We start from the raw sequence: 12265 nt of genomic DNA, 5'->3' as shown, positions 1-12265 counted from the left end.
TTTTTTTGACAACAGAGAGGTCGGTCACACGGCTGTTGAAAGTGGTGGAGAGTTTTTCAATAGTGTCGGGGGCCAAGGTGAACTTAGGGAAGTCCACCATTAAGTTTTTTGGACCATGGGCTGGTAGGGTGGGAGGCCTAGCTGGTCTGCCCCAGTGCCAGGGCCCAGTGAGAGTCCTGGGGGTAGAGTTTCAGGGAGAAGGGAGTGCAGCATTAAATTGGGGAAGGCGTCTGGCTGCAGCCCGTTCGCGGATGGGGCTGTGGAAATCCCGGCAACTTTCCTTAAGTGGTAGAGTGCTGGTTTTGAAGGCTGATATTTTGCCATTTTTGGTATACCTAGCGTATGTTTTTCCTTTACCTCCTCAATATAGGAGAAGTTTCATGAGAGATGTTTTTTCCTTTGTATGGGGGGGGTATGAATATGTGAGAAGGGAGTGGATGTACCAGGAAGTTCGGATGGGAGGGAGGGGTGTGCCGGACATCCCACTTAAGTTGGATGTGGTTTTCTTTTCCTTTTTGTGCAGGTCTGTGCAACAGACAAGTGGCCATCATTTTCAGGCACTTTTGCTGTTTTGGTTGTCATTCCCCTTCAGGAGATTGGTGTCCTGGGACAATAGAAGGCCAAAGGGGGATGTCTTACCCCCGTATTATAGGCAGGTGGTATGCTGGGGGAAAAAGCACCCAGAGTGTCAGGAGGGGGACCTGTGCTTCAGTCACCGGCGCCTGTACAGGGCTCTGGTGGAAAAAAGGGGGCTGGTGGGGGTGTATGGGGTGGGGCAACAAGGGTGGGTTTTCACACAGCAGAAAGGTCTCACAAACAGGGCGAGGGATATAAATTGGCTCGCCTTACACAGGAGGTTGCCAGTCAGGGAAGTTTTAAATAGACACGGGTTGACACGGGGGAGTTTGTGCCCAAGGGAGGGGTGTGGGGCTGATGAGACAATTGAGCATGTGTTTTGGGAATGTGGGTTTGCAACATAAGTGTGGGTTGAGTTGGTTCTTTTTTTTCCAAGATTGGGGTCTTTAAAGTATGACATGATAATGCTGGGCTTGGGTTTAAGGGGGAAAGGTAGGGAGGGTTTTCTGTTATGGTTGGTTCTGTCTATGGGAAAGGTGGCGCTGTGGGATGCAAGGACGGCGTTGATTAAAAACAATGTGGACTGGCAGGTGGGAAGGGTGGTGGCAAGGGTGAGGGCAGAGATTGGATGCATGAGAAGAATGGAGGAGGAAAAGTACGGGTATCACGCTGCAAGAGAGCGATGGAAGACTTTATTTTCATGAGCGGGTAGTGTTTCTTTGTGGTTGTTTCTTATGTTTGTATGGTTTTTGTGTCGGACATGTAAAGCATTACTTTGACTGTTTTGTCATGTTGTTCTAAATGTTTCTTGGAAGTTTTGTAATAAAAAAAAAAAAAAAAAAAAAAAAAAAAAAAATCTGTACTTATCAGTTTAATATGTGATATGTCTATGCAAGGACTACATATTAAATGGATTTTTATCAATAGGAGTTGAAAAAGGAGCTTGCTCCGTTCACTCCAAGCATCGACCCGGTACTGCAGTGCCGCTGGGAACGGTGCGCTCTCCTCTGCTCTTGTGAAAAAGCAAACAGCGGTGCAGGATGGAAGTTTCTTTAATCTGCTGAGAAAAGAGAGTGAATGCGAAGCAGACTTTAACACGGCTCTGGGAGCGAGCCGAGTGCGGGCTAACCAGGAGAATTGCTTGAAAGAAACGCGACACCGAATGAGCGGTCAGAACAAAGCCTCAATACGGTGTTCCTGTGGTGTTTTTATAAAATGCGGTGTAAAAAAAGGTGTGAATGCCCCATAGAAAACTAAAAGGTGGAGCGGAAGTGTTCGGCTGCAAGAAGGTGTGAATGTCCGACTATATTTGGTGAAAAGCAGGTGAAGCAAGGTCTGAATGCCCAACCTTACATCATCAAAAGCGAGATCAGAGGTTTTTGGCTGCAAGAAGGCCATAGTTTGCCAAAAGCGGGTAAGGTGCGAATGATCGGCTAAATATCAACAAAAGTGGGGGCGGAGGTCTTCGGATGCAAGTGGGTGTGAATATCCCACCATACAAGTATGGTGGAGAGGAAGCTGTGAATGGCCGACCATAGTTTGCAAAAAGCGGGTGAGAAAAGGTGCGAATGTCCAACCATACATGATCAAAACAGGGAGCGAATGGAAAGCTATAGGCCGATCACGTTGCTCTGTGTGGACTACAAAATTGTGGCTCGAGTCCTAGTTGGTCGTCTTCGGAAGGCTCTACCTCATGTAATCCATGAGGATCAGACGTGTGGGGTGGAGGGAAGGCTAATACAGTGGAATCTGGGATTGGTGAGGGACTGTATTCATTGGGTGGAGGAGCGGGGGATCAATATGAGTTTGGTGGGGTTAGATATGGAGAAAGCGTTTGACAGGGTGAACCACAGGTTTCTTTTTGCAGTTTTGGAGAGGATGGGATTTGGGCCCCGTTTTATAGAGTGGTTGGAGATCATGTACAAGGGGGTGGGGAGCAGAGTTATGGTGAACGGGCACTTGGGTACAGTGGTGGCACAGAGAACTGGGGTGAGGCAGGGATGCCCACTCTCCCCGCTGCTCTTTGTGGCTTACATGGAGCCGCTGGGTTCGGTGGTGCGGGGGGACCCGGGTGTGGTGGGTCTGCACCTTCCTGGAGCAGGTCCGGACAAGTTGACAGTGATGCAGTATGCGGATGACATGACCTTTTTTTTGACAACAGAGAGGTCGGTCACACGGCTGTTGAAAGTGGTGGAGAGTTTTTCAATAGTGTCGGGGGCCAAGGTGAACTTAGGGAAGTCCACCATTAAGTTTTTTGGACCATGGGCTGGTAGGGTGGGAGGCCTAGCTGGTCTGCCCCAGTGCCAGGGCCCAGTGAGAGTCCTGGGGGTAGAGTTTCAGGGAGAAGGGAGTGCAGCATTAAATTGGGGAAGGCGTCTGGCTGCAGCCCGTTCGCGGATGGGGCTGTGGAAATCCCGGCAACTTTCCTTAAGTGGTAGAGTGCTGGTTTTGAAGGCTGATATTTTGCCATTTTTGGTATACCTAGCGTATGTTTTTCCTTTACCTCCTCAATATAGGAGAAGTTTCATGAGAGATGTTTTTTCCTTTGTATGGGGGGGGTATGAATATGTGAGAAGGGAGTGGATGTACCAGGAAGTTCGGATGGGAGGGAGGGGTGTGCCGGACATCCCACTTAAGTTGGATGTGGTTTTCTTTTCCTTTTTGTGCAGGTCTGTGCAACAGACCAGTGGCCATCATTTTCAGGCACTTTTGCTGTTTTGGTTGTCATTCCCCTTCAGGAGATTGGTGTTATGGGACAATCGAAAGCCAAAGGGGGATGTCTTACCCCCGTATTATAGGCAGGTGGTATGCTGGGGGAAAAAGCACCCAGAGTGTCAGGAGGGGGACCTGTGCTTCAGTCACCGGCGCCTGTACAGGGCTCTGGTGGAAAAAAGGGGGCCGGTGGGGGTGTATGGGGTGGGGCAACAAGGGTGGGTTTTCACACAGCAGAAAGGTCTCACAAACAGGGCGAGGGATATAAATTGGCTCGCCTTACACAGGAGGTTGCCAGTCAGGGAAGTTTTAAATAGACACGGGTTGACACGGGGGAGTTTGTGCCCAAGGGAGGGGTGTGGGGCTGATGAGACAATTGAGCATGTGTTTTGGGAATGTGGGTTTGCAACAAAAGTGTGGGTTGAGTTGGTTCTTTTTTTTCCAAGATTGGGGTCTTTAAAGTATGACATGATAATGCTGGGCTTGGGTTTAAGGGGGAAAGGTAGGGAGGGTTTTCTGTTATGGTTGGTTCTGTCTATGGGAAAGGTGGCGCTGTGGGATGCAAGGACGGCGTTGATTAAAAACAATGTGGACTGGCAGGTGGGAAGGGTGGTGGCAAGGGTGAGGGCAGAGATTGGACGCATGAGAAGAATGGAGGAGGAAAAGTACGGGTATCACGCTGCAAGAGAGCGATGGAAGACTTTATTTTCATGAGCGGGTAGTGTTTCTTTGTGGTTGTTTCTTATGTTTGTATGGTTTTTGTGTCGGACATGTAAAGCATTGCTTTGATTGGTTTGTCATGTTGTTCTAAATGTTTCTTGGAAGTTTTGTAATAAAAAATAAAAAAAAAAAAAATCTGTTCTTATCAGTTTAATGTCTGATATGTCCTCTATGCGAGGACTACATATTAAATGGATTTTTATCAATAGGAGTTGAAAAAGGAGCTTGCTCCATTCACTCCAAGCATCGACCCGGTACTGCAGTGCCGCTGGGAACGGTGCGCTCTCCTCTGCTCTTGTGAAAAAGCAAACAGCGGTGCAGGATGGAAGTTTCTTTTAATCTGCTGAGAAAAGAGAGTGAATGCAAAGCAGACTTTAACACGGCTCTGGGAGCGAGCCGAGTGCGGGCTAACCAGGAGAATTGCTTGAAAGAAACGCGACACCGAATGAGCGGTCAGAACAAAGCCTCAATACGGTGTTCCTGTGGTGTTTTTATAAAATGCGGTGTAAAAAAAGGTGTGAATGCCCCATAGAAAACTAAAAGGTGGAGCGGAAGTGTTCGGCTGCAAGAAGGTGTGAATGTCCGACTATATTTGGTGAAAAGCAGGTGAAGCAAGGTCTGAATGCCCAACCTTACATCATCAAAAGCGAGATCAGAGGTTTTTGGCTGCAAGAAGGCCATAGTTTGCCAAAAGCGGGTAAGGTGCGAATGATCGGCTAAATATCAACAAAAGTGGGGGCGGAGGTCTTCAGATGCAAGTGGGTGTGAATATCCCACCATACAAGTATGGTGGAGAGGAAGCTGTGAATGGCCGACCATAGTTTGCAAAAAGCGGGTGAGAAAAGGTGCGAATGTCCAACCATACATGATCAAAACAGGGAGCGGAGGTGTTTGGCTGCGACAAGGTGTGAATGTCCACCCATAATTAATGAAAAGCGGGCAACAAGTAGGTTCGAATGCCCAACCATACATCATCAAAAGCAGGAGTGGATGTGTTCGGCTACAAGAAGGTTTGAATGTCCGAGCATAGTTTGTAAAAAGCGGGTAAGAAAAGGTTCGAATGCCCGAACATACACCATCAAAAGAGGGAGCGGAGGTGTTCCGCTGTAAGACGGTGTGAATGTCCGACCATAGTTGGTAAAAAGTGGGTATGAAAAGGTTCGAATGCCCAAATTCGGCTGCAAAAAACTGTGTTCGACTGCAAAAAGGTGTGAATGTTCGACTAAATTTTGTAAAAAGCGGGTAAGACAAGGTGCGAATGCCTGACAATGTATGATCAAAAGCGGGAGCGGAGGTGTTCAGCTGCAAGAAGGTCTAAATGTCCATTTTTAATTAATAGAAAACATGAAAGAAAATTTTCGAAAATCAATTCGCACATGATCATAAGTGGGAGAGGAGGTGTTCAGCTGCAAGAAGGTGTGAATGTCCTACCATAATTGCTGAAAAATGTGTTAGAAACGGTAAGAATGCCGGACCATACATCATCAAAAGAGGGAGCGGAGGTGTTCCGCTGTAAGACGGTGTGAATGTCCGACCATAATTGGTAAAAAGCGGGTAAGAAAAGGTTAAAATACCCGACTGTACACAATCAATAGCGGGAGCGGAGTTGTTCAGCTACAAGAAGGTGTGAAAGTCCGACCATGGTTTGTAAAACGCGGGTAAGACAAGGTGCGAATGCCCGACAATGTATGATCAAAAGAGGGAGCGTAGGTGTTCGGCTGCAAGGTCTGAATTTCCAACCATAATTTGTAAACACCGTTGAAGAAAAGCCTCGAAAGCCCGACTATACACCATCAAAAGCGGGAGCAGAGGTGTTCAGCTGCACACAATCAGGTTTTTGCAAATTATGATCTGACATTCACACATGCTTTTGATGATGTATGGTTGGGCATTCGCACCTTTTTTTACCCATTTTTCAGGAATTATGGGTGGACATTCACACCTTCTTGCAGCTGAACACCTCCTCTCCCACTTATGATCATGTGCGGTTGGATATTCGAAAATTTTCTTTCATGTTTTCTAGCAATTATTGATGGAAATTCAGACCTTCTTGCAGCTGAACCCCTCTGCTCCCGCTTTTGATGGTGTATAGTCGGGCTTTCGAGCCTTTTCTTCCCCGGTTTTTACAAATTATGGTTGGAAATTCAGACCTTCTTGCAGCTGAACCCCTCTGCTCCCGCTTTTGATGGTGTATTGTCGGGCATTCGCACCTTTTCTTACCCGCTATTTACAAAAAATGGTCGGCCATTCACACCTTCTTGTAGATGCTTGGAGTGAACGGAGCAAGCTCCTTTTTCAACTCCTATTGATAAAAATCCATTTAATATGTAGTCCTTGCATAGACATATCACATATTAAACTGATAAGTACAGATACTACACTTGATCTTAGCCAAAAGGCCGAGAAGCGATAACTGTCCACTGGTTCACGTCCGAGGGCCCTTCCTGGCACAATGCGCACTTGTAGCGGTGTTCTTTTTATGGCCATAGTGTCACTTTGCACCTCCACCCACCCGCTGCACTGAGCACTCTTCAACCCTTTTAAATGGTATAACTTTACACTACCGCACGCTCCAGCGAGCACCATTCAAGCAACATCGGCACAGTCGCAACAAGTAAGGTGACTCTACTCAGAGAAGTCACTCTGCACAGTAACAAGATTTCTTTTGCACAGACAGAAAGGGCTTCACCCGCAAAGGTAAAGCCTGCCAAAAATAGAAACAATTCATTAGTGCTGCTCTCCACGGAAGTCTTTAGTAAAAGGCGAAAGACTTGTACATTATGAAGAGAAACCAGTGTACTGCGGGGCAGGGCATCAGGCTAGTTGGCATAGCCACCTTCCCCATGGTGAGCTTTGCTTGGTTGAGACGCTTGCTCCCCCCCCTTGCTCCTCGGCTGACCAAGTAGGAACAATCGGGCCCTATTCGATGGCTGCCTTGTCTTTTACTCTGTGCAAAAGACAAGGCAGCCACAAACAACACGGGAACACCGTATTGAGGCTTTGATCTGACTGCTCATTCGGTGTCGCGTTTCTTTCAAGCAATTCTCCCGGTTAGCCCGCACTCGGCTCGCTCCCAGAGCCGCGTTAAAGTCTGCTTCGCATTCACTCTCTTTTATCAGCAGATTAAAAGAAAGTTTCATCTTAGGCTCCCTGAAACTTCCATCCTGCACCGCTGTTTGCTTTTTCACAAGAGCAGCGGAGAGCACACCGTTCCCAGCGGCACTGCAGTACCGGGTCGATGCTTGGAGTGAACGGAGCAAGCTCCTTTTTCAACTCCTATTGATACAAATCCATTTAATATGTAGTCTCGCATAGAGGACATATCAGACATTAAACTGATAAGAACAGATACTACACTTGATCTTAGCCAAAAGGCCGAGAAGCGATAACTGTCCACTGGTTCACGTCCGAGGGCCCTTCCTGGCACAATGCGCACTTGTAGCGGTGTTCTTTTTATGGCCATAGTGTCACTTTGCACCTCCGCCCACCCGCTGCACTGAGCACTCTTCAGCCCTTTTAAATGGTATAACTTTACACTACCACACGCTCCAGCGAGCACCATTCAAGCAACAACTTTGCACTCCAGCTTCGAACGTCGGCACAGTCGCAACAAGTAAGGCGACTCTACTCAGAGAAGTCACTCTGCACAGTAACAAGATTTCTTTTGCACAGACAGAAAGGGCTTCATTCGCAAAGGTAAAGCCTGCCAAAAATAGAAACAACTCATTAGTGCTGCTCAACGTTGTACTTTGCAGTAAAAGAAAGAACAAATCTAAAGTTTCAGGAATCCGAGAATAAGCTTACTTTCATGAGTTCTTCACGATTTCGGATTTTGCTATAAAATGAATTCCTTCACTCAAACTAAATTAAAACTGCTAAACCGCTAATCTGTTACATACAAGGCAGATGTCAAATTCACCGAAATAGGATCTAAGGGTATTTGGCCAATCGAGCTGTAGCAGCTTCGGTAAAAGAGTATAAGTTGAAGAGTTTGTGAATAAAGGTGTGCGCACACATAGTGAGTTGTAGGAAAATAGGCAGGGAGCAATGCCGGCTGGGGTATAGGTTCTTGTATGTTGTCTGACTGTTTGATTTGAATGTGTTGTGTAAGTGTCCTGTTGAATGTTACATGTTTGGGCTTTGACATGCTTCACTGTGGTTGTTAACTGTGTGGTGTGTCCTGAAATGTTATATGTTTGGGCTGTGTGACATGCTTAATGCTTTTCAGTAGCAACCCACTTATTCATATATAGCAACTGACAACATAAGAAGTCCGGACATACTTTGATAGTAGTTGTAGAAGTATCCTTATTGATAATAGATAAACTAATTCATAGTGATAGAACAGTAGATGAACAGGTGCCTGCACATGTCTCATGAAAATAAAATGGGTGTATGATTGCTGACGGCAGAGCAATACTGCCAAACTTATACTAACTGAGAAATGAAAAAGGTGAAGAGTTTAGAAGCTTGGTTCAAGAGCAAAACTTGGTTTATGATCAGCTGAGTCTCTAAACAGAACAGCAAAGGGCTTCATCGAACATTTAAAAAAGATTCAGATTGTTAGAATATCCAGAATTTATAGGAATGGTGGTGATTACTCTTATTTTCTAGAATGGAAATAACTGCACCATATCTGTTTTATGAATTTAAGGGGCTAAAAAGTTTTGTTCTCGTTTTTCTATGATTAACCGAATGTATGTGAGAGTCCAAACAGACAGAAGGGTTACGGCCGAGCGCTGAACCTTCCAAAAAAGATGAGACAGGCTGGACCCGTGCCATACTAGTTAAGACCTGCCTGTGGATAACAGGTTCTTTAAACTCTCACACACACAAACTCACACACGTTCGCACACATACACCCATACACACACACATTCTTGAACTTGCTGCACTAGAATTGTAGTCTGAATACCTTTATGCCAAACAGATTTGCTTTGCCAAGGGAAGTTTTATAAATGTTTATTGTTTATGTTTACAATATATAAACTAGCAGAATAATTAATTCATCCTCCTTGTCCCTCCCACCCCAGAGAGGGCAGCCAGAGACTGGCTGCAATAGGCATCCCCGCTACCTGGGACCCAACACAGGGCAGGAGGGCCTGATGTCCACCAGGCTCGGGGCCTGCAGTCACCATATTCCGGGAGCTACTGTACCCCCAGAAGGAACCCATCCCGCCCCACCCCACTCAACCCAACCCCATCCCGGAGGACCTCTACAAAAACAAACAAACAACAACAAAAATCAAACAAACAAACAAACAAATCACCCGGTTACACCAGTCGCAGCAGCCCGGGCCTGAGACCCACCATCACCCAGAACCCCCCAGGCCCCCCCCAACTGGGGAAAAGCACACCCCCATACAGACCCCCTCCTCCTCACCGCACGCCCCAACACCCTAAAAAAAACAACCACCTGCGGACACCTTGGAGTTCCCAGAGCAACAAGGCCGGCACCAGGACCTGCACCAACCCACGCATACTGTGGCATGTCCAGGGCAACCCAGACCCCCCAGGCACAGGCAGGGCCCCGCCCCGGGCGCAAGGCAGCGGCAAGCCACCAGGTCCAGGCCCAGCTCCACCACCCACGCCAGAGCGGCCCGGTCACCCGGTACAGAGCCAGCAGCCACCACCCCAAGGCCCCTAAGGGACCCCGCCCCACACCGCAAGACAGCCCCACCCGCAAGCCCCCAAAACTGCCCTCCAAGCCCGACACACAGTCCCCCCCAACAATGACCAACCCGGTCCCCACGACCCGAGAGACCACCAGACGCCCGAAGCCACACAGCCCCCCCCAGCACACACCCAACCGCCCAGAGCGATTTCTAAACTGGTTAATACACAGATTGTTCTTCGCTTTCCAGTTCATGAGAATAGTTTTCTTTGCTATACATAACACTGTGAGGATCATGTGTGCTAAGCTAAATTCCACGTTGATGTTGTCTAAGTCACCCAGTATGCACAGTGTGGGGCATGCAGGAATGCTACACTTTAGCCATGTTGACAGGTCCGCACAGACTTCAAGCCAGAACTTCTGGACAGGCGCACAAAACCACAAAGCGTGTGCATAATCATCAGGTGTGTTATCTGTGCAATGTGAGCAGATGTTTGAGTGTGTTAGACCCATCCTGAACATCCTTTGTCCTGTATAGTGTGTTCTATGAAGAATTTTGTATTGTATGAGCTGTAAATTAGGATTTTGAGTCATTCTGAAGGTGTTCAAACATATTTGTGGCCAGAAGCTATGACTAGAACTGATGGATAAATCTGCCTCCCATTTTGAGGACGGTAGAGACATTGTGTCATCTATCTTAGACAATAATTTATATATTTTTGATAGTAGTTTTGGGGTGCAGATGCTTAGAAATTCTGCTACCCTAATTGGGAGTTGTAAGTCTGGTTGGTGGAGGATATATTTCTTTGTTATTATAGACTTAAGTTGTTGATATTCTAGGAATTTATTGCTGCCTATCTCATGTTGTGATATGAGCTCATCAAATGAAATAAAATGTCCATTTTGGATTATATGTTCCAGATGTTTGATTCCTTTGATCTTCCATAGAGTAAAGTTTAGCATTTTTTTGTTTTGCAGGATGTCAGGATTGTTCCAGATGGGTGTAAGCTTACACGGGACAAGTGAAGACTTTGTTATTTTAAGAAATTCCCACCAGGCTGTCAGAGAGGTGCTGATGTTAATGCTTTTGAAACATTTGTGATTTTTTACGTTTTGACTAATAAGTGGCAGGTCAGAGATTTACAGATTATCACACAATGCTTGTTCTATATTTATCCATGTTCATCTATTGGGCTAGGTTTAAACCATTTTGATATATACCGTAACCTATTGGCTAAGGAATAGTGCTGAAAATTAGGTAAATCTAATCCACCACTGTCCTTGGTCTTCTGTAGGGTTTTTAAACTAATACGCGGTGGTTTGTTTTTCCACAGAAATTTGGAGATGCATGAATCTAGTGACTTAAACCAAGTAGCAGGTTGGTTTTATGGGGATCATTGAGAACAAATAGTTAACTTTTGGTAGTATCATCATTTTAATGGTTGTAACTCTCCCCATAAGTGATATAGGTAAGGACTTCCAACGAGAGAGATTGTCCTCTACTGTCTTTAATAATTGCACATAAATTAGCTTTGTTAGCTCTGAGAGCCTGGAGGAAATGTTTATGCCTAAATATCTAATATTTCCTGACTGTAAAGTGATCGCAGGTATATTCTGGACCCTACAGTTAATGGGCAGAACTGTGGTCTTAGACCAATTGATAGAGTAGTCAGAAAGTGCTGAGAATTTATTTATGAGTGTGATCGTGTGAGTGAGAGACGTCTGTGAGTTCTGAAGGAAAAGTAATACATCATCAGCATAAAGACTTATTTTATGCTCAATATTTTGGGGTTGGATGTCTTTAATATTTCTATCTTGTCTGATAGCAGCTGCTAAAGGTTTGATGAAAATAGCAAAAAGTGAGGGAGAAAGTGAGCAACCCTGTCTTGTACTTCTCTGCAGACTGAAGCTTGGAGAAGTTTGATCATTTGTCCTGACACTTGCATTTGGGGAGTCAGTTATTTTCTTGTGAGGAGATAAGAGGCTTTAATAATAATATCTTGCAAGAGAGAACAACACAGTACAGAATACAGAGTTGCTCTGACCACTGAAGCAAAAACACACAGTTATATTGCCCGCTCATCACGTCATCTGTTTTTGGGTATAATTGATTGTTCTTCTAACTTTCCTCCCCAACCATCAGTTGAGGTTACCCAGACACACTCGTAAATACCAGCCTAACCCTGTCCCCCCTAAAGTGCACCTATCTCATTATAACAAGCCCACCATTGTAAAGAGGAATTTAAGAAAACAGGGCAGGGTGGTACCTTGCAGCTCGGTCATTTGCAGGTTATACACAGTAACACTCAATACAATGCATATAAGAATTATTTTCCATTACATTCCTCCCTTTTGATTATAATAATACCATTATATTAATCAACCCAAAAGAAACAAGGAAAATAATAACTTTATCTGTAAAACATCAGCCTGCATTTGCACACAACGTGAGTTTAAAATGCAGGCATCATAGTAATAAAGGGTCCAATGATAAACAATCAAAACATGAACAATTAAACATGATTATCTTCATCCCTCTCTAAGTCAGCGTCACTAGAGGAAAAATTTTGAAAGCAAGAAAGTTATTTGAGTCATTTGGTCTTTTTCACACTGTTGTTTAGATGGACTACATAAAAGGATGTC

The 12265-nt window shown here is 45.5% G+C and overlaps 2 non-coding genes and 3 pseudogenes across 2 annotated transcripts; 2 read left to right on the top strand and 3 right to left on the bottom strand.

Moving 5' to 3' along the window:
• Nucleotides 1-1373: 1373 nt before the first annotated feature.
• LOC140314834 (U2 spliceosomal RNA) lies at nucleotides 1374-1582 on the top strand (annotated as a pseudogene).
• Nucleotides 1583-4095: 2513 nt separating this feature from the next.
• LOC140314824 (U2 spliceosomal RNA) lies at nucleotides 4096-4296 on the top strand (annotated as a pseudogene).
• A 1955-nt stretch (nucleotides 4297-6251) lies between these two features.
• LOC140314817 (U2 spliceosomal RNA) lies at nucleotides 6252-6419 on the bottom strand (annotated as a pseudogene).
• Nucleotides 6420-6694: 275 nt separating this feature from the next.
• LOC140314877 (U5 spliceosomal RNA) lies at nucleotides 6695-6808 on the bottom strand. The gene has a single exon (XR_011917205.1). It is a non-coding gene; the product is annotated as a U5 spliceosomal RNA (small nuclear RNA).
• A 397-nt stretch (nucleotides 6809-7205) lies between these two features.
• On the bottom strand, nucleotides 7206-7395 carry LOC140314914 (U2 spliceosomal RNA). The gene has a single exon (XR_011917240.1). It is a non-coding gene; the product is annotated as a U2 spliceosomal RNA (small nuclear RNA).
• Nucleotides 7396-12265: the final 4870 nt, after the last annotated feature.

This window comes from Leuresthes tenuis, unplaced genomic scaffold (genome assembly GCF_036924035.1).
Source record: "Leuresthes tenuis unplaced genomic scaffold, fLeuTen1.0.hap1 SCAF_9, whole genome shotgun sequence".
In the NCBI taxonomy this organism is placed as follows: domain Eukaryota; kingdom Metazoa; phylum Chordata; class Actinopteri; order Atheriniformes; family Atherinopsidae; genus Leuresthes; species Leuresthes tenuis.
Note: the sequence above shows the minus strand (reverse complement) of the source record. Positions and strands in the feature narration are given on the sequence as shown.